Source organism: Myotis yumanensis, unplaced genomic scaffold, assembly GCF_028538775.1.
Source record: "Myotis yumanensis isolate MYYU_CA2020_CCGP unplaced genomic scaffold, mMyoYum1.0.hap1 SCAF_3, whole genome shotgun sequence".
In the NCBI taxonomy this organism is placed as follows: domain Eukaryota; kingdom Metazoa; phylum Chordata; class Mammalia; order Chiroptera; family Vespertilionidae; genus Myotis; species Myotis yumanensis.
Genome location: NW_027223754.1, coordinates 1,724,820 through 1,747,622, shown reverse-complemented (window position 1 = coordinate 1,747,622; position 22,803 = coordinate 1,724,820). Strand labels below are relative to the sequence as shown.

The window sequence follows — 22,803 nt, the reverse complement described above, 5'->3', positions numbered from 1 at the left end:
TCTCATGACTGTTACGGGGAAACCCCCGGGTGGGCTCAGGCTGCTGGTCGCTGTGTCCAATCATGAAGGTGGGGTTGAATCCTACAAGTCGTTTACTGAGAAGGCCAGCCCACCAGGAAGACGGGCGCTTACAGGCATCGAATCCTGTCTTCCAGCAGGTGCAGGGGATGGGACTATGAAGGGGAAGGGGCTGGGGTGGGGCTGGGGACGGAATGCAGCTACATGCAGCCCTGGGGTCCGCAGACGTCAGCTATTGTCCTTAGTCATCAGGTGATGAGGTGGTGTTGACAAGATGATGGTGAGGAGATGATGGTGAGGAGATGATGTGGATGAGATGATGTTTTGATCCTGCTTATCGGCTCTGCTTGCTGGATTCACAGCTGAGTCACCTTCCTAATCGCTTACCACGGGCCTTGAAAAGGAAACTTAAGAAAAACTTAACCCCCATTCACATATAAAAAACGTAACCTCCTAGTCACATAAGTACACGTGTTCTAAGACTTAAAATAATAAATAATAAGTCCAAGTTAGCAAAACCTATCCGTAGAGTTGGCATTTTGATAAGTGTAATTTTTATTAACATCTACTATGTACACGCTAAGGGTCATTAAAGCACAATGCCATGACATACATTTACGTAGAACTAGGATGTGGCTCAGCAGCTGAGCATAGACCCATGACCCAGGAGGTCACTGCTGGATTCCATGGACACCAGGTGACCCTTCACACAACATGAGACCCCGCGGGAGCAAACAGAGCGGGATGAGGCGTGATGAGCTGTGCGGGGCCACGGGAGGGGATTTTGTCTCGTGTCCACACAGGAATACACTGACGATGAGACACAGAAGAAGGAAGTTGGAGGTCTCGCATGGAACGGGTGGGTCTGGCCAATGCTTGAACGTTTTATTTTTTCAATCCTTACTCTTTCCACGTTAGCATTTCTCTTCGTACGGCATGTGAGCGAGCAGTAAACACGGGTCCTGTCGCTGCATGAAGGCATGCATGGCTACACACGCCCCTCTTCTTTCCTAGACGTGATCACACATTTCATGCAAAATTCGAGAACATTTCTGTCCTGATACCTGGTGAAAAGATGATGATTGATGGGAGATGATAATTATCTAGGATGCTTAGTTCTGTGTCATCAGCAATGACTAGTTTCTTAGTACCTGCAGCCTGCATAAGCCCGCGGGGTTTAGAAACAGGCGACCGAGCTCACAGGAGAGAAGCAGTGATCTTTTTTGGTTCACTAATAAGAAAACCGAAAACGTTAGATTCTTTAAAAAAATGCATTTACCTGTGATAAACAGTCCCCACAGCCTCTTTGTTATGCAAAGTGCAGTTCAACAGCAAACCTCTCTAAACACCAGCACAGGTAGAATCCTTTAAATACTATCACTGGGCTTGAAATCATGCAAGCGCTGTCCTCCTATTAAAGTTTAATGTGGGTTTTCTTTCATAATAAGTGGGTACACTCCACGATATGGCAAGGACCAATTGCTAAGGGGACTACAGCAGTTCTAATTAAAGGGAAGTATTTCCCACCTGTGAATATGCAAATGAGTCATGCATATGCATTGATTGTGGCTTAAGTGCCCCATAGCCCAGGTTGAGCTGTAAGTTATCATTTTAAATGATTAATTTATTGTAATAAGTTCTTAAAATGCCCACATTCGGGTGTAAAAAAAATCTTTCTGCCTTAACCAGTGTTGTATCTTAAGTACCTAAGAAAATGGAGAGTTCTATACTTATAGCATAAATTGAAATTTCATTGTTATTTCTTACAAAGTGTTTATTTAAACTTTATTTTATTTTTAAATGTCTTTTTATATTTTTTTTACTGCTTTCAGAGAGTGGGAGAGAGAGAGAGAAACATCAATGATGAGAGAGAATCATTGATCGGCTGCCTCCTGCAGGCTCCACACTGGGGATGGAGCCCACAACCCAGGCATGTGACCTGAGCAGGAATTGAACCATGACCTCCTGGTTCATAGGCCAACACTTAACCACTGAGCAACAATGGCCAGGCTGTTGATTTTCATGAATGAGCATTTATTGTGTTGCAAAAGTTGAATGAGTTAAAAACAACAACAACAACAAACCCCATTGAGTCATAATCACTTTTGCTCATTTGTTGAAGTTTTGAACGCAGACGGACTGTGCACCTCTCACCCCGCGTTCTTCTCTCCCTCACACTCACTGGGGAGCAGTTAATGACCGTAACTGCGTGGCCCGGGCTGGATCTCCTCTGCGTCCCCGTGTCACTGAGGCCAGGAGCTGAATTCCTTCGGGCCTTGGTGTCCTCCTCAGTGAAATGATGGCGACGGTGATAAAACATGGGACATAATGCACAACTAGAACAATTCTAAATTACTTCTGAGAGAGTCCGAGAAGTTAGAAAATAACCTGCCTGTTTGATGGTTGCAATGCATTGTGGTTATTTATGTAGGTGTGGGAACAGCACTGGAATCGTCACATATTCCCAGCCTGGAAGTCAGCTTCTGACAAACACAGTTCTGTGTGCTGGCGGGGGGGGCGGGGGGGGGCGGGGAGGGGGACGCGGGAGGGGTCCTGGTGACGGCCCCGTTCTAGGGACATGTGGGTGAGGCCACTGGTTCAGATATGACAGTACCATCCCTCCACTGTGGGGTCAAGAGGTCATGGGATCCCCATCAGAAGAGTCTAAAACAGCCCGGCCGAGTTTGGGGGACAACCATCGGAGAGGGGCCAGCTGGGACAGGAGGGCCTCACAGAAAGGGACGATGGATCTTAGGATGGACAGTGTCCCAGGCTGGGCTGCCCCGATGGAAACCCACATTTACCCCCACAGTCCGGATGGACGTCTGAGATCAAAAAGGAGGTGTGGCTCTTGGAGACCATCCTCCTGGTCACAGAGGCGCTCCTCCCTCCATCTCCTCCTGGTGAAAGGAGAACCCTGGGTACTTCCTACATGGGCATTAAGCCAATCACTGGCACCTCCTACATGGGCCCTGATCCCATCACTGGCACCTCCTAAATGGGCCCTGATCCCATCACCGGGCACTTCCTACACAGGCCCTGATCCCATGACCTGGCACCTCCTACACGGGCACTGATCCCAATGAGGGCAACAGCCTCAGGACCAATCACTTCCCACGGGACCACCTTCTCACACTGTCACAGTGAGAGTTGGATTTCAACCCACGCATGTTGGAGATTATAAACATCTGGCCTCTTGTAGAGTCAGAGCAGGGTATCGGGCAAGCATGTTACCATTTAAACCCAATATAGAGGAAACACATTAGCATTTTTAATATCTCTTTGCCAGGTAGATCTCTTCTGTAATCTCTGATAACTGTTTCTCAGGGTAAATGATGATTAATAAAGGTCTTTCTATGCAGACATTGGATAGATTTATATATTAGTCCAACGAGTGGATAGCTTTTATGTTAATTATAGAATGAATGTTTATACTATTTTATTAATAGACATAATAGAAATACTGGGGATGCATATAGTCAATGTTATGAGTGATAAGAATGACAAGGATGATTTTATGCCAATCTTATATAATAAGGAGGTAATATGCAAATTAACCCTCACACCCTCACAAGATGGCTGCCTATGACCAGGCCTGCAGGGGGGTTAATGAGAGAGGATCAAACGACTGAACAGCAGGCTGTGTGGGGCAATCAGGCCAGCAGGGGGGGCAGTTAGGGGTGACCAGGCCAGCAGGGGGGCAGGTGGGGGTGACCAGGCTGGCAGGGGGGCAATAAGAGGTGACCAGGCTGGTGGGGGGGGTGCAGTTGGGGGTGGCCAGACTGGCAGAGGAGGGTAGTTGGGAGTGACCAGGCCAGCAGCAGAGGGCAGTTAGGGGTGACCAGGCTGGCAGGGGGCACAGTTAGGGGCAACCAGGCAGGCAGGCAGGTGAGCGATTAGGAGCCAGGGGTCCAGGATTGTGAGAGGGATGTCCAACTGCTGGGTTAGACCTGATCAGACATCCCCCAAGGGGTCCTGGATTGGAGAGGGTGCAGGCTGGGCTGAGGGGATCCCCCTGTGCATGAATTTCGTGCACCAAGCCTCTAGTAGATTAATAAGAAATGCATGGATTGAAATAGTAAGTGGGATCAGAGGTGTCAGTTTAATGTGTGCAGATGTGTGCGGTACCTGTGAATGTCTATATGTTTGCATGTGTGTTTTAGAGAGAGCGAGGTGGACACAGAGACAGAGAAGAGACAGGAGACAAGAACATCCATAAATCACAGACACAAAAGACAGACAGTCAGTGCTGCTGGGCTGAGAGCGCAAAGTCCCCGGGTAGAAAGCTGCCCAGGCTCAGGCTGACAGGCGGCCCTGGCAAACCCAACACCGCATTTAACTGTAAATCACAAGGACAGTTAAATATTAAAGCATTCCACAAAGCTAGAAATGAAGAGCACTTACAGAAATGAAAAGCGAGGACAATGAACAGCAAGACTTTAAAACCACCGAGAGAAAATGGTGATGTAACATATTCATAAATGTCAACCTTCTAAAGCATTGTATGGCTTGGATAATGGGGGGAAATTGCCTGTCATTTTCCTGAAAGCGCAAGAGAAGGTCCTTTGCGATCGTGTTTATCATTTTTCCTGCACGCAGCATGTTCCTTGTTCATCCCTAAGTGACACCGAGTTGAACAAAGTAATCTTCCATTATCCCTGTAAGAGCTGGGTTCCCTCCCCCTCTTCAGAATTTTTCACTATAAAAGTACTTTCTTATTGTAGCTCTTACCAAACCACCACGTTTCCAGGGAGAAGATTGTCCCCTTGTAGGGACTACCAATGGGCTGTGGCACATAGACGTGCTCCTCCACGTTTCTCCTTCTTACTGAATTAGACCTTCCCTGGGAGACAAGGCCATGCACTCCCTGGGCCTGGCCCTTTGCAGTAACATGCCCTCTGGGTACGTGGCAGCTCCCACATGAGCACACGCCCCACGCAGGCCCCAGGCTCTGAAACAAACATATGGTCCGTGGGAAGCGGCTCATTTCCTGTGAGATCACAAAGAATGACACCCACCTGTATCAGTCAAATGTGGAGACTGGTATGAATTGGAAGAAAGTAAGGCAAACCAATACAAATAAGGAGAAATTAGATAGATGATAGATGATAGATAGGTGATAGATAGATAGATAGATAGATAGATAGATAGATAGATGATAGATGATAGATAGGTGATAGATAGATAGATAGATAGATAGATATAGATAGATAGATGATAGATGATAGAGAGACTAAGATCATTATTTGATCTTCTTAATCAGCAAGCCAGTTCTGCATCCAGAACCTTCCTTAGTTCCCTGTTGTATGAACCGGTGAGCCCAGTTTTGCTTGGTCCTGGTCGACTTGTATTTCTCTCCTTGGCCATCTCAAGAGTCCTACTTGCTGAGGGACCATTCTCCAGGGTTTTCTCACATTCTGCACCCTCAACAGTGAGACCCGACTGCCCTGAACTCCGGGTTGTCATTCCACGGTGCTGTTTAGTGAGGAGCTGTAGGAGACAGCGAGTCCATGTCCAGAGCCAAGAGCAGCCGGTCTAACAAAGAGCGGGTCTGCCAGCCTCGGAGCCAAGGGCAGGCTCACTGCCCATCGAAGGTCCCGATCCTGGCGATTGTAAAGAACACTGCGATGAACATAGGGGTGCGTATATTTTCAAATTAGTGCTTTGGGTTTCTTAGGATATATTCCCAGAAGTGAAATGGCTGGGTCATGAGGCAGTTCCATTTTTAATTTTTTGAGGAAACTCCATACCATTTCCCACAGTGGCTGCACCAGTCTGCATTCCCACCAGCAGTGCACGAGGCTCCTTTTTCTCTGCATCCTCGCCAGCCCTTGTCGTTTGTTGATTTGTTGATGGCAGCCATTCTGGCAGGGGTGAGGTGAGAACTCATTGTGGTTTTCATCTGCATTTCTCGGATGATTAGTGACATTGAGCGTGTTTTCATGTCTCTTGGCCATCTGCATGTCCTCTTTGCCCATTTTTAAATTAGATGGTTTGTTTCTTTGGTGCTAAATTTTATAAGTTCTTTATATATTTTGGAAATTAGCCCCTTATCTAACGTATCATTGGCGAATATGTTCTCCCATTCAGTGAGCTGTCTTTTCATTTTGTTGATGGTTTCCTTTGCGGTGCAAAAACTTTTTAGTTTGAGGTAGTTCCATTTGTTTATTTTTTATTTTGTTTCCCTTGCCTGAAGATATGTATATAAAATATTGCTACTAGAAATGTCAGAGATTTTATTGCCTATCTTTTCTTGTAGGATTTTTATGGTTTTGAGTCTAACATTTAAGTCTTTAAGACACTTTAAGTTTATCCTTGTGTATGGTGCAAGAAGGTGGTCCAGTTTTTTGTTTGTTTGTTTTTTTACACGAATCTGTCCAGTTTTCCCAACGCCATTTATTGAATATACTGTTTTTGCCCCATTGTATGTTCCTGCCTCCATTGTCAAATATGAATTGAACACGAAGGGTTGGTTTATTTCCGGGCCCTCTGTTCTGTCCCTTGGGTCTCCCTGTCTGTGTTTATGGCGGTGCCGTGCTGTTTCATTACGGTAGCCTGGTAGTACAATTTGTTATCAGGTAGTGTGCTTCCTTCAACGTAAAGGGCTAGAAGTGGAGGGAGAGTTACTGGAAACTAATGAACGTTTGGTTTAGGACAATGGCTATGAAAATAAAAACCCCCTGAATGCATAATGTCTCAGACACACAGACTTTACACCCATTTTGTATCTCGTCAACCCAAGTCTCCTGTGAGAGCCTGGGTCACGTGCAGGAGGGGGACAGCCAGTCCTCGCTGGAGCAGGACTTACAGTCAGAAACGTCTCCAACTATAGGGGACGGTTAGATAGGCTGGTCCCTGGGACCGGCAGGATCGAAGGCCAAGTCTGTGGTTGCTGGAAGAAGTTGGGTTGGATGATCCAAGCCCAGAAAACAGCTCTGGGAAAAGGGGGGAAGGGACTCTGTCTGGGGCGACTGAGCGAGTTGCTGTGGCTCCAGTTTGAGTGGCCAGAAAAGTATCGTTGCAGTGTCTGCTGGCAGTGATGACGCCAGCAGAGGGGTAAGCAAGTCACTGAGCAGCGTCAATTCCCTGTTACACGTCGGGTGTGAGGGACGAAGGGTCAGGAGGCCTGCAAGGGGCGAGGCCACCCCAGGGAGCAAGGTCAGGGCCTTCACTACGGCAGCGGCCGTGGGGATGGATGCAGGTGAAGACGTGCGGAGGCCATTCTAGGGAAGACACGCGGGATGTGGGCCGGGGAGGCCGGGAAGGCTGGGGGATGAAGGGCTGTTTTCTGTCCGGGAAATGGTGTGAGTCGCCTGTTAACAAAAATGGGGCAGAAAGAGGGTCGGTTCCGGAAAGAGGGTGGACTGCACTTGGTCCTCCCCCAAACCAGGTGGACCCGCACATTCGAGGTCTCAGGGGTGGGAGTGAGAGCCCCCAGCCGGGTGCTCCTGGGAGCCATGGAGGAGATGAACGCTCCCCCCCCCCCCGGCCCCCCGAAATAGGGCTGCAAGGAAAAGACGCAGCAAATAAACACCGTCAGGTACCCGACCAGGTAGACGCTCCAGGTAAAGAGTGAATATTTTTGTTGGAAGCTTCTGCGCGTTGGAACATGTGACATCCTTCTGTGGGGCGTGCATTCGGCACTCACCTGACGTCCTGTGCCACGGGCGTCCTGCGCTTGCTATGGCCCCTCCAGATGAGAAGGACACAGAGACCCCGAGGAGGTAGGGAGCGGCGAGGGGCATGGGAAGAGGGGGAGGTGGAGGAGAGAGTCGGGAAGAAATGGGGTAATGGCTGCTACACGCCTTCTGGAGGGACAGCAACTCGGAAACCGAAGAGGTGCCCGGCAGGAAGCTGAGAGGAGGGAGTGATGGACATGGAGAGCAGAGAGGATCCGGATGGAGGGACTGGACAGAGCAGAGGCTCAATCAGGAGGAGACTGCGGGGCAGCGTGAGGCCTGGTGACCAGGGGGTCCTTCGGCAGAAGATCTGGTTTGGGTGATGGTGGTGATGGGATGGTTGAGGGGAGAGTCCAGGTTCAGTGAGTAATTTCAGGAGCTCTGGGCCGGTCTTTCATAAGCATGTGTGCGCGCGGGGGCACGCGGGTCAGCGTGGGGGTGGCAGAAAGTGGGGGGTGTTTTGTCGTCATTGGTTGGGGGGAGCCGTCGGGGGTCGTGATGAAGGGGGAGGCTTGGGAGGAAGAAGTCGGTGCAGATCCTCCTCTGTCCTCACGGGGGGAAGTGGCCATTCTGTGAAAACGCATGTGGACAGGACACGGGTGGGGACCTTCCCCCGTCAGTTCAATGACCCGTTTGGAGAAACTTCAAACCCCAGGTGGGCAGCAGCCCGGAGAGGGTTGTGTTCTGTGGTCGAGATTCCTGGCGAATTCCGCTTTCAAACGTTCACTAGAAGGAACGGGGAGCAATGGTGAATCATGCAAAGCGAGACGGAGCTGAGTGGACCTGGCTCCCGGACCCAGTCCCTCGCAGCGATGGTAACCTTTTCAGTCTTTTCTCTGGAAAGAACGGCCTCTCAGGAGAGAGACTTTCCGAAAGATGCGCTGGCAGCGGGTTAGGAGCCTCGGGGCCTGCGGTGTGGCGCTTGGGGGGCCGCTCTTTCCCGGGTGCGGGTTCAGGAGAGGGATGGTCCTGAAAGGCCAGAGCCAGGAGCTGGCAGCGGCTCTCATCCGCAAACTGGACCAGTGAACGGACTACTGCTCTGTCTTTAGGGTTTTTGTTAAAAAAATGAACGGTCCCTGACTCTGCTTTGCCCGAGAGACGGTCACACCCCACAGGGTGGCGGTGCCTGTGGGGGGAGGAATCGGTGGTCTGTTCGCTCCAGACGGAAGGCCCCTCAGCGCTGCAGCGGCTGGTCAGGGCGGGTGCTGGACCTGCACCCTGGGCTCCTCCCGTGCGGAGCTGGTTGCCGTGGAGACTGCAGGCCCCTCCATGACCCGCCCTCCATTTCCTGGTGGGAAGACTAAGCTGGCCCCAGGGCGCCCCTGGGAGGAGCGAGGCCGGGCAGGCGTGTTCGGAGGCTGCGGGGCTGGGACTCCTGCTGAGGACCTGCCGGAGCCGCACCCGTTCCTCAGACGCAGCGGGTGGGAGCCCAGGCCTGGAACAGGCCCCCTGAGTTCGGTTTCCGACCTGCCAGGCGCCAGAGGCGGGACTTTGCCAATGTGTCTCCTTCGCGCTCGCACGTTTGCTTGTGTGTCACATGGGGGTGCATGTTCGTCTTCATGTTGTTGTGAGGATTCAGTGAGGACACCTGGATTCACGAGACAAACCGGTGATCCAACACCGCACAGAGGAAGGCAGCTGCCGGGCGACCGACCTCGCTGGGTGGTGCAGGGCGTGGCTGACTGTGAGATGGACGAGTCCAGAGGAAACATACACTGACCATCTGCTATTTGATTGTTTGCTTTGTTTCTTTTTTAGAAAAATAAATGTAATGATCAATATGATTTGGTGAACAAGAATAGATCCAGAGACAATTGGTAGGGAGGGTTAGAGAGCAACCAAAGGGCTTGTCTGCATGTATATCAGCATCACCAATGGACACAGACACTGGGGCGGTGGGGGGTGGGAATGGCTGGGGGGCGATCAATTGGGGAAAAAGGAGACACATGTAAAACTTTAGACAATATATATATTTATTGATTTCAGAGAGGAAGGGAGAGGGAGAGGGAGATAGAAACATCAATGATGAGAGAGAATCAAGGATCCGCTGCCTCCTGCACACCCCACACTGGGGACTGAGCCTGCAACCTGGGCCTGTACCCTGACTGGGAATTGAACCGTGACCTCCTGGTTCACAGGTTGATGCTCAACCACGGAGTCACACTGGCCGGGCTGCTTTGTGTCTTGAGTTCCTGAGATCTGGGCTTCCCCAACATCACTAGCTGGTAAAGGAGCAGGAGATGCTGATAAGGGTAGTGGATGCCTCAGGTGCAGGGCGGGCCTAGGTTCCCGCAGAACCACAGCCCGAGTGTCAGCCCCAATGCTGGCCCCAGACCCCCCCTCTGCGCAGTGGAGACCCCACGTCTGCGGAGGAGGAGGGAGCACAGGTCCAGGGTCCATGGAGCTTTCAGCCCATTACCAGCCCCACAGAAGTGGGAGACCATCCATCGTTCTGTCAGGAAGGTCCCAGAAAGACCAGGGTGGGCTGGCACCTCCTTTCCATCCCGTGTCTCCAGGGACACGATGCAGGCCGTGAGGAGGCAGGGCAGGGGCCCCAGCCCCAGGGAACCCTGTGGTGTAGCCGCAGGGGACAGGCCCAGGCCAGCAGCCCCCCTGAAGGAAGGCTCGGGAGAGGAGCCACATTCTCCACCGCATCCAGGGCGGAGCTGGACAGAAGCCTCCCCGTGTCCACCCTCCGCCTCCTCCGCACTCACCCAGCCCTGCCGCTCCCATAGGTGAGCGAGTGCCCCTTCATGCACTGGACACAGCCGCTCCTCACCGAAGCTCCGCAAACAAACTCCCAGCGGCCATTCAGCAGGAAACGGTGGGGTTTTATCAACGTGAGCAAGGCATGGAAATCCATTTTCCATTTCATACTAATTTGCAGCCAGTTGCATATTTCAAAAAATGATGACTGGAGGGTGGTTGAGAGAAGGTGGAGGTGAAGGGGAAGGTCTGGAAGCAGCGGTAAGAGGCGGGTTCCGTTCCCCCTCTGGCCGGGCAGGGAGGGGGGGCTAGATGGCGTGGGGTGGGCTCCAGGGCGTCCTTAGGAGGGGGAGGCCGATAGAAAGAGGCGGGAGTGTTCAGAGCCGGCAAGATGGAGGGACTCCTGCCCATGCTCCGCTGACAGCTCAGCCAGCAGGGAGAAGGCTGGGGGGGGGGGGGGGGGGGGGAGGGGGAGAGAAAGAGAGAGAGAGAGAGAGAGAGAGAGAGAGAGAGAGAGAGACTCACCCAAGTGAACTATTTGATGACTTTGTACGGACAGAGGTAAACTTATAAAGTTTCTCTCTCCCAGTAAAAATGCAAATAACTTCCAATCAGTGGAAGAGACAGGGGAGCTCGGCCGTCACTCGGATCAGAGCAGCCTCGGTGGCTCATCCCCGAACGAAAGGAGTCCTCGTGGAGCATCACGTCCGGCAGGGGTTTGGTCCGCACCCCTCCGCTTTCTCCTGTGGCCCCAGTCGCCGGGATTACAGACATTTAAGCAAATCAGTCGATTTCACAGCCTCCTCTGGTGGGCATTGCCGAGGCGTGGGGTGATGCTTTACGAAGCGCTTAGCGGGGAGGATGGGAGAAGCCGCGGGGACGCTGTCCCGAGTGGGCGTGGGCGTGAGATGACTGGTGGCGAATCAGCTCCTGTGTGCGAGCAGATAACAACGGCAATAACAAATGATTATCAAGCCTGAAAAGTTAATTAAAATGCAAATAGTATGCTCTGTTATGGATTAATAAATAACAAGAAATTTAGGAAAACAAACAAGGAATTAGAACATGATTATACGTTTTAATTAAGTATTCATTCACAACAGCATGTTAATGGGGATTTTATAAAAATATCTGGGGAGAAGTCAGCCCTTGGTGATGGATTAAAAGTTAAGGCTGCGAAATTCTGCAAATGGATGAGCTTTCAAAGTACTGCTGAAAATACTGTGATATCATCCACTGGGCTCTTGAAATGTAATATTAAGATTAATTAATGTATCGCAGTTTAATGATTAGCAAAAATAATTAAGGATCTTTGTGTTTCATGTCCATTTGAGGAAGTATTTTCCCATTTTAGTAACCCATAGATTCTCAGAGTTTTAGAGTTGGAAGAGACATTACAGATTTCCCAGCTTCCATCACGAGTTGATCAAAGCTAAATGGCTCAGTGGTTGAGCATCAACCTATGAACCAGGTTCGATTCCCAGTCAGGGTTCATGCCAAGATTGTGGGCTCCATCCCCAGTAGGGGGCATGCAGGAGGCAGCCAATCCATGATTCTCATCATTGGTGTTTTTTTTAAAAAATATATTTTATTGATTTTTTACAGAGAGGAAGGGAGAAGGATAGAGAGTTAGAAACATCGAGGAGAGAGAAACATCGATCAGCTGCCTCCTGCACACCCCCTACTGGGGATGTGCCCGAAATTGAGGTACATGCCCTTGACCGGAATCGAACCTGGGACCCTTGAGTCCGCAGGCCGACGCTTTATCCACTGAGCCAAACCGGTTAGGGCATCATCATTGGTGTTCCTATCTCTACCTCCCTCTCCCTTCCTCTCTGACATCAGTGAAAATAAATAAATAAATAAAAGGCTAGTTGCTGGCCAGTCCTGATTTGCAGCAAGAGTCGCCCACAGATTCCAGGCTCTCCTCCTACGGCTCTGCTCTGGGTCCTGCCCCATCTCCACATCCACTGAGACATGCAGTTAAGCTGATAAGAAAGTACCGTTTCATAGAAAATGCAGCTCAGCTCTGCATCCCCGGGCGATGCTGGCTTCCTTCCTGCCGACCTGCCCGTGGCCACCAGGTCGGCTGTGGGGTCGCCAGGTGGTGTGGGGTGAGGGCAGGCTCCCTGGAGGCCACCTGCCCAGGTAGGGTGCTGAGAGCAGGAGGAGGCCAGTCTCCCTCACCCAGATCCGGCCACGTGGCGGGAGCAGGAGGAGGAGGACAGAGAGGGACAATGACCTCTGGTCAGTGAGGGGGGCTAGCTGTCGGGTCTCCTGTGCCGTAACCCCGAGTGTCCTGAAACCCAGGTGACAGATTCTGAGTAGTACAGGAAGGGGCCTTTTTATTAACTTTTTTTTTAATTTGAGAGAGAGAGAGAGAGAGATCAATTTGTTCCTCTTATTGATGCATTCATTGGGTGTTTCTTGTATGTGCCCTGACCAGGGATTGAACCTGCAACCTTGGTGTACTGGGCCAATGCACCAACCAGCTGAGCTCCTGGCCAGGATGAGAAAATTGCTCCTTTTAAATAATAATTCTTTTGTTTTGTTTTTTAAAGAGAAACTTTCCTTTTCCAAAGAGAGCTTCAAGTGCTATAGCTAACAAAGCAGTGTTGTTTTTATGATAAACTTATAATAAAATAAATTTCCCAAGATAGACGTGAAGCCTTATTGTTTCATGTGTGATGCGTTGCACAGTTTTTCATTAAGGCGTGTAGAAATCAATAACAGCATAATTGGAACAAACTGTAATTTCTAAAAATCTTAAGGGAAAATAACTTTCCCTTATTATAATAATTCCTTGTCAAAAACTATTCCTTCCATAGCCCTTTTGAAATTGAAGATATTAGATACACGATGACTACATCATTGTTGAAGGAGCTGATCTTTTACCAGCAAACAAATGGAACCAACCCAAGGACAGGAGGTCCTAACTCCTCGAAAGAGGGTGTGGCGTTCAGGCCAGGAGCCTGATGGGACCCACACATCGTGGTCAAGGCAGAGTCTGCTGGGAACCGTGACCGAGACACTGTTTCTTTATCCAGGGGAGGTTCTGTAGCCCCACTGTGTGCTGGCCATATCTGCTGACGACTGGTGAGAGCTGAGATGAGCACGTGGCCAGGCCAGCTACTCAGTAACCTGGCCCTTCAGTGATGGAGTCAGTGAAGGGCACGGAGAACTGCAAGGGCAGAGATTCGAGGATTCCACGTGGCAACGCTTCCTGGCTAAGCGGAGGGAGGCACACACCAGCCAGGGGAGAGCGCAGACATGAGCTCTGAAGTTTCTTGGGGGAACAAAAGGTTTTCTCTTAAATGAATCCTCAGTGAGGATTAGGGTTCAGCTGGGTGAGAGGCGGGGAAAGTCCTTTCAATCGGATTAAGACATGCGGCTGGTCGAAGGGATGAACACGGAGCTGACACAGGTGCCGTGGAACTTCCGTGGCCGACGTGGACGCAGGTAAATCAGGCCCAGGGCCGGCGGAGAGTGCGTCACCTTTGCATGAAGGAGGAGGTTGCTATGGTGAACGAATAGCATTGCCTTGGAGACATGGAGAAACATTGGGAAAAAGAAGCGTAGAAGATAGGATGCCACTATGGCCCCGACCACCCCTCTTCAGTGCACCTGAAAGTAAAAATGAGTATTTCTACATTTTTGATCCATGGATTATTAACACTTACCGTGAGGTAACACAGCTTGCACAACCTTTGACTGACCGATATCCTAAAAGGTTAGGTTCACACTGGAGAGGAGCAACGTGTTTGCCCATGTCATCGTAAGGCTGAGCCGACGAGTCAGAATGAGGCCTTCACGGGCCTAGCAGGCCCCACGGCGTATTTCCCGCCACTCTGATGAGCCCGTGTAATTGAGTTGAGCTTCTTTGCTGAGCACGGGTATAATTGAATTGTAAGGGGTCATGTTTTTTAATAAAATGCAGTGGACAGTCTCTCTCATTCTTCAGTGCGATTCTATTAACCTTGGGTTGGACCCTTTGGAAGATGAAGACAGTTATAATGGACGTTCCCTGTCGGCACCACGCAGGCGGAGTGGATCCTCCGAGCTGCTTACGAGGGAATCTCAGACGTTTGCCGATTCACAGTAAAAGTCAAATCTGGGGCAATTCATCTTTCAAATGACGTTTTGAGCTCTTCGTGGGAAAGGGTATGAAGGCTATTGATTTATTGTAAACAAATCTAATTGATCATTAAGACTGGGTAAAACATGTCTTTTGTTGGTGAACATCATCTATATATATAAAAGCCTAAGCGACGTCCAACTGTCCAACTGTTCGACCATTCGACCAGTAGCTATGACCTCCAGGCATGGAAACATGGAACAGATGAATCTCAGGGGGCAGGGGGAAGGGGGGAGGGTGGGAAGAGATTAACCAAAGATATTATATGCATACTAGAGGCCCGATGCACGGATTTGTGCACTGATGGAGTCCCTTGGCCTGGCCTGTGGGGATCCGGCTGAAACTGGCTCTGACATCCCCCAAGGGGTCCCAGATTGCGAGAGGGCGCAGGCCAGCTAAGGGATCCCACCAGTGCATGAATCCGTGTACCAGGCCTTTAGTTTGATATATAAACTGTTTACTAAGTTTTTCCCATTAGTTCAGAAGACAAACATAAATCACTTAGAACATTGATGGTTACATTAAAAAATGCAATGATTGTTAAATATGTTGATGTCATACTATTTTAATTACTGAGAAAAAACTTTCACTTTTTATAAAAAATGATTTTATTTCTTTTCTAAAGCTCTTTTTTAAAATTTTTATTGCTTAAAATATTACAAAGAGTAGTACATATGTCTCCTTTTTTTTTTTCCCCCTTGACCTTCCCCCGGCCTCCCCTACCCCCAGTGTCTTGTGTCCATTGGCTCTTTTAACTTTCATTGAGATAAATGACCAATAGGCACATATCCTTCTTCACTCAACAAATATAGATGGACAGAGACAATAGATGGCAGATAATAGATGATCGATAGATAAAAGATGACAGAGAATAGAGGATAGATACATGCATACATAGACAGACAGGCAGACAAATAGACACTGTCATGTGCTTGCTGCTTTGATAATTTACTCAAAGGCAGAGCGATACTATTTCCTTCTCTCAGGCACAGGCCGAGGGGAAATGGCACAGGAAGGCACTCTCCAGGTTGTGGGAGTCCTTCTGTACTAGATAAACGTACCAAGTCAGGAAGAGGAGAAGTGGAACTGGCCCCAGTAGCGCAGGAAGGTGTCAAACATGAGCACGAAGCAGCAATGGCTGAGGGGAAGGCACTGTCAAGGTTGACAGGTGGGCTCTGCTTCTTAGTCATGTGACCATGGACAAGGGCCTCAGGGTGTCTGCAGGTCTCTGCTGTCACCTACACAGGTGGCCACAGGGCCTACCTCGCCGGGCTTGTCTGTGGGAGTGAGTGAGTCTTCACACAATGACTGACCCTCCATTGGCACCCAGAACACACGCTTCTGCCAGCCGGTGCCACTCGGGTCCCAGGCGCCACTCGGTCCTAGGCGCCACTCCGGCCCCAGGTGCCATTGGGTCCAGGCGCCATGCCTCTCCTCCGGGAGCCGATGCCTCCCACACCTGCTGCCGTTTTTAAGGATGAAAGTGGCAGGTGAGTGAACGCGAACGCGCTCAGGCAGGCCCTGTGCATGTCCTCAGGGTGGTGTCAGCCCGTGGCTCCTCCCGTTCACTGGCTCCTCCCCTCACCCCCTTCCTCATTGTGCAGATGTGGTTTGTTTGCTGCTGTTTTTCTAGAATCTCAGGTGGAAGGGGAGACGTGTGCGTCGGGGCTGCTTGCTTCTCCCGTGTTCATGTTAAAAGGTCCCCCTGAGCACGACTTTACTGTCATCCACACGCGCTGATGTTTTGAAATCTCATTCTGATTTATTTACAATGTTGTTTTTTTCTACATTTTGCTGTGGCGTTTTCATGAGGGTGATTTTAAACCGCGTGGCGTCCTTTCCAAGCGGAGGTGCATTTCTGCTTCTCTGTCTGTGCTGGTTTCTCGTTGGATCCCGTTCCTCAGAGACCCTGGTCTGAACGAGTGCAGTTCCAGGACACTCGGGGGTTGTTTTAAGAGCCGACACAGGGAAAATATCAGTGCGTACTCTCAGAGCATTCGAAACGAATTGGAATTCTGTCGTCATTGGGGATGGCCATGACACACGTATGTGTGTATGTGCATCATGCTATGGCAACAAGGTTGTGCGCAGAGCTGTTCAGACCCACAGCTGTTTACACACGTGTGCTCTCTATACTTCTGTGGGCTGGTGTTAAAGTGTCCACTGTCTCTGTGGATTTTTCTGTCTCTTATTGTGCTGTCAGTATTCGCCCGTGTCTCAGAATAGCCCACAGGCTCCCCCCACCCCCCACCCCTGCCCCCTGAGTGCCCCCCGTCTGTGGGGTCTCCCAGCCCGCGATGGCCATGTCCCCAGAACAGCCATGGGCATTCCCTTACTTGTATCCACACGTGACTCAGTGGCAGGTGAGGGACTGTCTCCTGTGGTGGGCTGTTTCTGTTTCCTGCGACCCGCACGGGAAAATGACAGGTTCTTGAGCGGAGGAGCTGGGGATTAAGAAATGAAAGAAAGACCAAGATGCAGAAAAAGATTTCAAGCTGGGGCCAGGTGGGCGCCATCCTCTCTGATGGAGAGGCGGCAAAGCGGCTGAGCCACACAGCAGGTTTATTTTAAAGGCCTAGATTTACATATCTAGTTCCGCCCCTGCCTGATTAACATGTCCAGCCTTATTGGGGAAGCATGTTCCCAGGGCGTGGCTGCCTATGCTCTGAGTTCAGCTGACAATAATAAGAAAATGCCTAGGTGCCTCCCAGGCGGCCCTCTACAGTCTCCTGACATTCACAGGCCGCGTGGTGGGTGTCCGTTGCCTGTAGACCATGACTGTTGGCATGTTGTCAGGCTCAGTAGCTCTCACTCTGCGAGGTTGTGTGGTACTCTGGCTGCAGCCCTGTGGCCGACACGGAGGCCGGGGGCTTCCCGTTCGCTCCTTTAGCCGGCGCGTTTCCCGTGTGTGAAGCTCTCCGTAGCGGTGGCTTAAGAAGGAAAACCCGAGGCCACCGGACTTGTGCTGCACAGGCACCTCCCTGCCCTGGGCCGCCTGCCCCGTCGCCCAGCTGTGCCCACAGCCCGTCCTCCCACCACGGTTCCTTCCATCGCAGATCCAGAGAAATCAGTGCTTTCTTCTCTGGAGACGCCCTTTCCCCAAACCTGGGAAGCGATCGCCCTGGAGACCGACACAAGTAAGATTTATGAATGTTAGAAAGTTTCACTACGCTCTTTTAAACTGATAAGAACAGATATTACACTTGATCTTAGCCAAGAGGCCGAGAAGCAATCACTAGGCTCTTTTAAAAAATATTCTTACTGATTTCAGAGAGGAGGGGGGAGAGAGAGAGGGAGAGAGAGAGAGAGAGAGAGAAACATCAATGATGAGAGAGAATCATGGATCGGCTGCCTCCTGCACGCCCCCCACTGGGGATGGAGCCTGCAGCCCGGGCATGCGCCCTGACCAGGAATGGAACCCTGACCTCCTAGTTCATAGGTCAACGCTCAGCCACGGAGCCACGCCAGCCGGCTGGGCCCTGCGCTCCTGACAGTATTTGTTCTTGTTCGGGAGCTCCCAGCGCCTGGGCAGCCTCATCCTTTAAGTGGATTGTTCCAGGGGCCAGCCACCTGCCCCGCCAGCCTCAGATTCCGCCTCGGAGGGTCCCAGGCTCAAAGGTCAGTCAAGGGTCATGAGACAAGCAGTCACTTGCAAACACACAGAAACAAAATTGATTTGTTGTTATTTCCAAGTGGATCATTTGCATTTTTTAATTCTTAAGGCTTTTGTCCAGCAAAGTAATTGAATTACCATGCTCATTTGCAAATCCTTTCTGCTGCTTTAAGGAGTTTCATGATCACTCTGCACAGGCCACCAGTTGATGGAATGCCTTAGGCAAACACCCATTCTTCTCCTCTTGGCGTTGGGCTAATGGCACTCCTTCTCCACCTGCTCCCACATCACGTGGTGGACGCCAGCCACAGGCAGGCTCCTGGTGGTTCATACAACGTGCATCTTTGCCTATAGAAAGGACGTCTTCACTTGGGGGCAAAAAGGGGATGTAAAGTAGCTATGACATCGTTACAAACAGAGAGGCAGTAAAATAAAGGCAACCTACTTACCAGTTCCGAAAAGGAGAAAATTACTCCCATAAATTATGTGCTGGCAATCTGAGCCACATGTCCCCAAGCCTTCATGTCTCTTATTCTTATAAGATAAACACAACGCTGGGGAGTTCTTTCCTTTTAGGTATCCCTTGAAGACACTCCACACGTCATGGAGAGTCTGACCCTCGGCTCATGTTCCACCAAGCTGTGCGGAAAAGGGGCGGCATGAGGATTTGAAAGAGAATAAAGAGGGACTCTGACCACCTTCTAACGTGCATTCTCCTCTCCCTCCCCCCGTGCCTGACACATGGGTTTAGGAGTAAAAGGGTCTGAATCAGGCCAGTGGCACAGGCGCCCAGCAAAAGACACTGTATTTTCAGACAAACAGGCTCGGGGATTTCAGGAAACGAGGCTTAAGAATCACAAACACCCAAGAAACACAAGCTGTGTTTTCCTAGAATTATACGTTGAAGCCCTACCCCCCCCCCCCACCCCCCCCCCACCCCCAGTGTGACTGCCTGTAGAGACAGGCCTGTGAGGAAGGATGAAGTGAAAACGAGGAGCTTACATGGCACTGGGCCCTAACCCCATCCCCCTGAGGATCTTACCGGAGGAGGCAGAAACTCGGGACGTGCCGGAGGAAACCACAGGGGCCCGGCGATGTCCGCTGGCTCCTCAGCGAGGCCCGGCCGTCCACACCTGCTGACACCTGGTTGGACGTCCAGCCCCCAGAGCCGTGAGGACGTACATGTCTGTTTGTCAGCCACCTGGTCCGTGGCTCCTTGTCACGGCAGCTTTAAGATAATAGAGACTATTCAGGACACGGACTATTGACTAGTAGGCATTTCGGAGGTTGCTAATTTGCAAATTAGCAGAATCCAAAACATCTGGAGATCCCAGTCAATAATCTGACAGTATTTTCCAGCAACTCCCCTCAGAACAGGGTTCTTGTAAAAACATTAGATCAGTGCTTCTCAACCTTCCTAATGCCGAAACCCTTTCATACAGTTCCTCATGTTGTGGTGACCCCCAATTTCATTGTTACACATTGAACATAATTAAAGCACAGTGATTAATCACAAAAACAATATGTAATTATATATGTTTTTTTCCGATGGTCTTAGGCGACCCCTGTGAAAGGGTCCTTCGACCCCCAAAGGGGTCGTGACCCACAGGTTGAGAACCGCTGCATTAGATGATTGGACTGACACAAAAGATCGCAGGATTTGGGGTAAATTGAAATAACTTTTTTTGTTTTCAGTTAAATAATACCCATGAGCATACAGAATGTCAGGCTGGCTCAGCTCTGTGAGGTACATTCTTTGAACAAAAAATGAAATCTCTGATCATGTCATTCTTTCTGTAATTGGTAATATCTCCCAATTTACTCAAAACTACACGTTTCTCAAATCTGACTTCAGCGCCTCCCACACGTGGGTTCTGTCTTTCAAACTGGATCTTCCATGGACGGTGGGGCTGCAATTTAGACTCTGCAGAGACCTGGCCCGTTGTTCCTATTATTAGTTTTTCTTGGGACTGTACAGTTTGCCTTCTGTAGTATTTATTTCATCTGTCTATCAACCTGTCACCCACCCATCGGTCACTCAGTCAGTGCATTTGAATTATCCTGAAAGTGGTTTCTGGCCCAAGACAGACTGTTATTTCCGACTCAGAGCAATAGCTACGTAGGTTTTCTTGCCCTAATGTTCTCGATCTGGACTGATGTGGTGAGAGCCAGATGTTCCCTGCACGGATCAGGGTCCCTCCACACCACAGGCGAGGGATCCCAAAGGTGTGAAGCTGGAGCTCAGGTGGGAGAGGTGCAGCGGTGCAGGGCCCCACTCCGAAGGGGAAGGGAGAGGAGGGGAGGGAGGGAGTCCCTTTAATATAAAGGGATGTCTAGCAGGGGAGACAAGACCCACATCTCTGAGTTTATAGCTATTTGGAATGTCCTGTGGCTCCAAAGCTCATTCTCCTGGAAATGTAAGCATATACGTTGAGGGAGGCTAATTCGTGCTGTCTACAATATCTTCTATAAGCAGGACCTTAACCAGGCCCTGGTAGAATTTGTTCAGAATGCCCTAACCATGCAGAAACATGAACATGTGGACTTCTGACAGCTGGCGTTATAATCACCTTGTTTTCCACAGTTCCCAGCACCTTCCCTTGAACACATTGAGCACCTGTAAGTTGGGTAGGGTGGGGTAGAATGGAATGGATGGAGTGGAATGAAATGGATGGAATGGAAGGGATGGAGTGGAGGGGATGGAGTGGGGTGGATGGAATAGATGGAGTGGAATGAAATGGATGGAATGGAAGGGATGGAGTGGAGGGGATGGAGTGGGGTGGATGGAATGGATGGAGTGGGATGGATGGAATGGAAGGGATGGAGTGGAGGGGATGGAGTGGGGTGGATGGAATAGATGGAGTGGAATGAAATGGATGGAATGGAAGGGATGGAGTGGAGGGGATGGAGTGGGGTGGATGGAATAGATGGAGTGGGATGGATGGAATGGAAGGGATGGAGTGGAAGGGATGGAGTGGGGTGGATGGAATAGATGGAGTGGGATGGATGGAATGGAAGGGATGGATGGAATGGATGGAGTGGGATGGATGGAATGGATGGAGTGGGGTGGATGGAATAGATGGAGTGGGATGGATGGAATGGAAGGGATGGATGGAATGGATGGAGTGGGATGGATGGAATGGATGGAGTGGGATGGATGGAATAGATGGAGTGGGATGGATGGAATAGATGGAGTGGGATGGATGGAATGGATGGAGTGGGATGGATGGAATAGATGGAGTGGGATGGATGGAATAGATGGAGTGGGATGGAATGGAAGGGATGGAGTGGAAGGGATGGAGTGGGATGGATGGAGTGGGATGGATGGATGGAATGGATGGAGTGGGATGGATGGAATGGATGGAGTGGGATGGAATGGAAGGGATGGAGTGGGATGGATGGAGTGGGATGGATGGATGGAATGGATGGAGTGGGATGGAATGGAAGGGATGGAGTGGGATGGATGGAGTGGGATGGATGGATGGAATGGATGGAGTGGGATGGATGAAATGGGTGGAATAGAATGAATGAGTGGAATTGCATGCAATAGAATGGAATAGAGTAAAATAAATTTATATAGTCAGGCCTTCATATTTGTTGTTCCAAATCCATAGATTCAACTAACTGTGGGTCAAAAATATTAAAAAAATAATTTCAGAATGTTGGTCCCTAAGTGATACAGTATGACAACTATTACAGAGCATTTACATTGCATTGGGTATTATAAGTAACATAGCAATAATTTAAAGCAATGGTTCTCAACCTTCTTGCCCTTTAAATACAGTTCCTCATGTTGTGACCCAATCATAAAATTATTTTCGTTTCTACTTCATAACTGTAATGTTGCTACTGTTATGAATTGTAATGTAAATATCTGATATGCAGGATGGTCTTAGGAGACCCCTGTGAATGGGTCGTTCGACCCCCAAAGGGGTCACGACCCACAGGTTGAGAACCGCTGATTTAAAGTAAACAGGAGCATGTTAGATCCCATATACAAACACCACACTCTTTATATACATAAGGGACTTGAGCACCCAGATTTTGTTATCTGTGGGGGTCCTGGAACTAGTCCCCTTTGGACACTGAGGGACAACCATATTCATTGAATTGAATTAGATGGTGTGGACGGGCAATTTCAGTCTTGACAAATATAGTCGGCTCCAAAATATTTCATATCAAACAAGATTCCTTGGCTAGCATTGCAAGGTTTAGATTCATACTGTTCCCGGTCAAATTTTCCATTCTGTTTCATGTCATGTATGTGGCCCATTTAATGAATATGAGATTTCAAAACTAGTTCTTCAGACTCTAAGCACACTGTGTGTTCTAAAACTTCTTTGAACTTATTTGAGAAGAATTCAAATAACATTGAACAGAGGAAATTTTAGAAATATCTGCCCAAATGGATATTCAGATCTTCCGCCATGCATTTTAAGGAGGTTGGCCTATGGATTTTCAGATGAAAGACTTCGCTCAGGGTCTTAGAAATATAAATAGGAGGGAGAAAGTTAAAAAAGAGAAAGGGAAAACTTTGAGTTAATCCAGTTCCCAGGAGAGATGAAAGAGGCCCCGCAGCGCTGAAAGACCCGTTTCTGTCCCACAGCCCCGGCAATCGGGCCTCGACTTGTTTTAGTAGAAGGACACTCACG

At 49.8% G+C, this 22,803-nt stretch overlaps 1 pseudogene; it reads right to left on the bottom strand.

Moving 5' to 3' along the window:
* Positions 1-17,590: 17,590 nt before the first annotated feature.
* LOC139007965 (U2 spliceosomal RNA) lies at positions 17,591-17,771 on the bottom strand (annotated as a pseudogene).
* Positions 17,772-22,803: the final 5,032 nt, after the last annotated feature.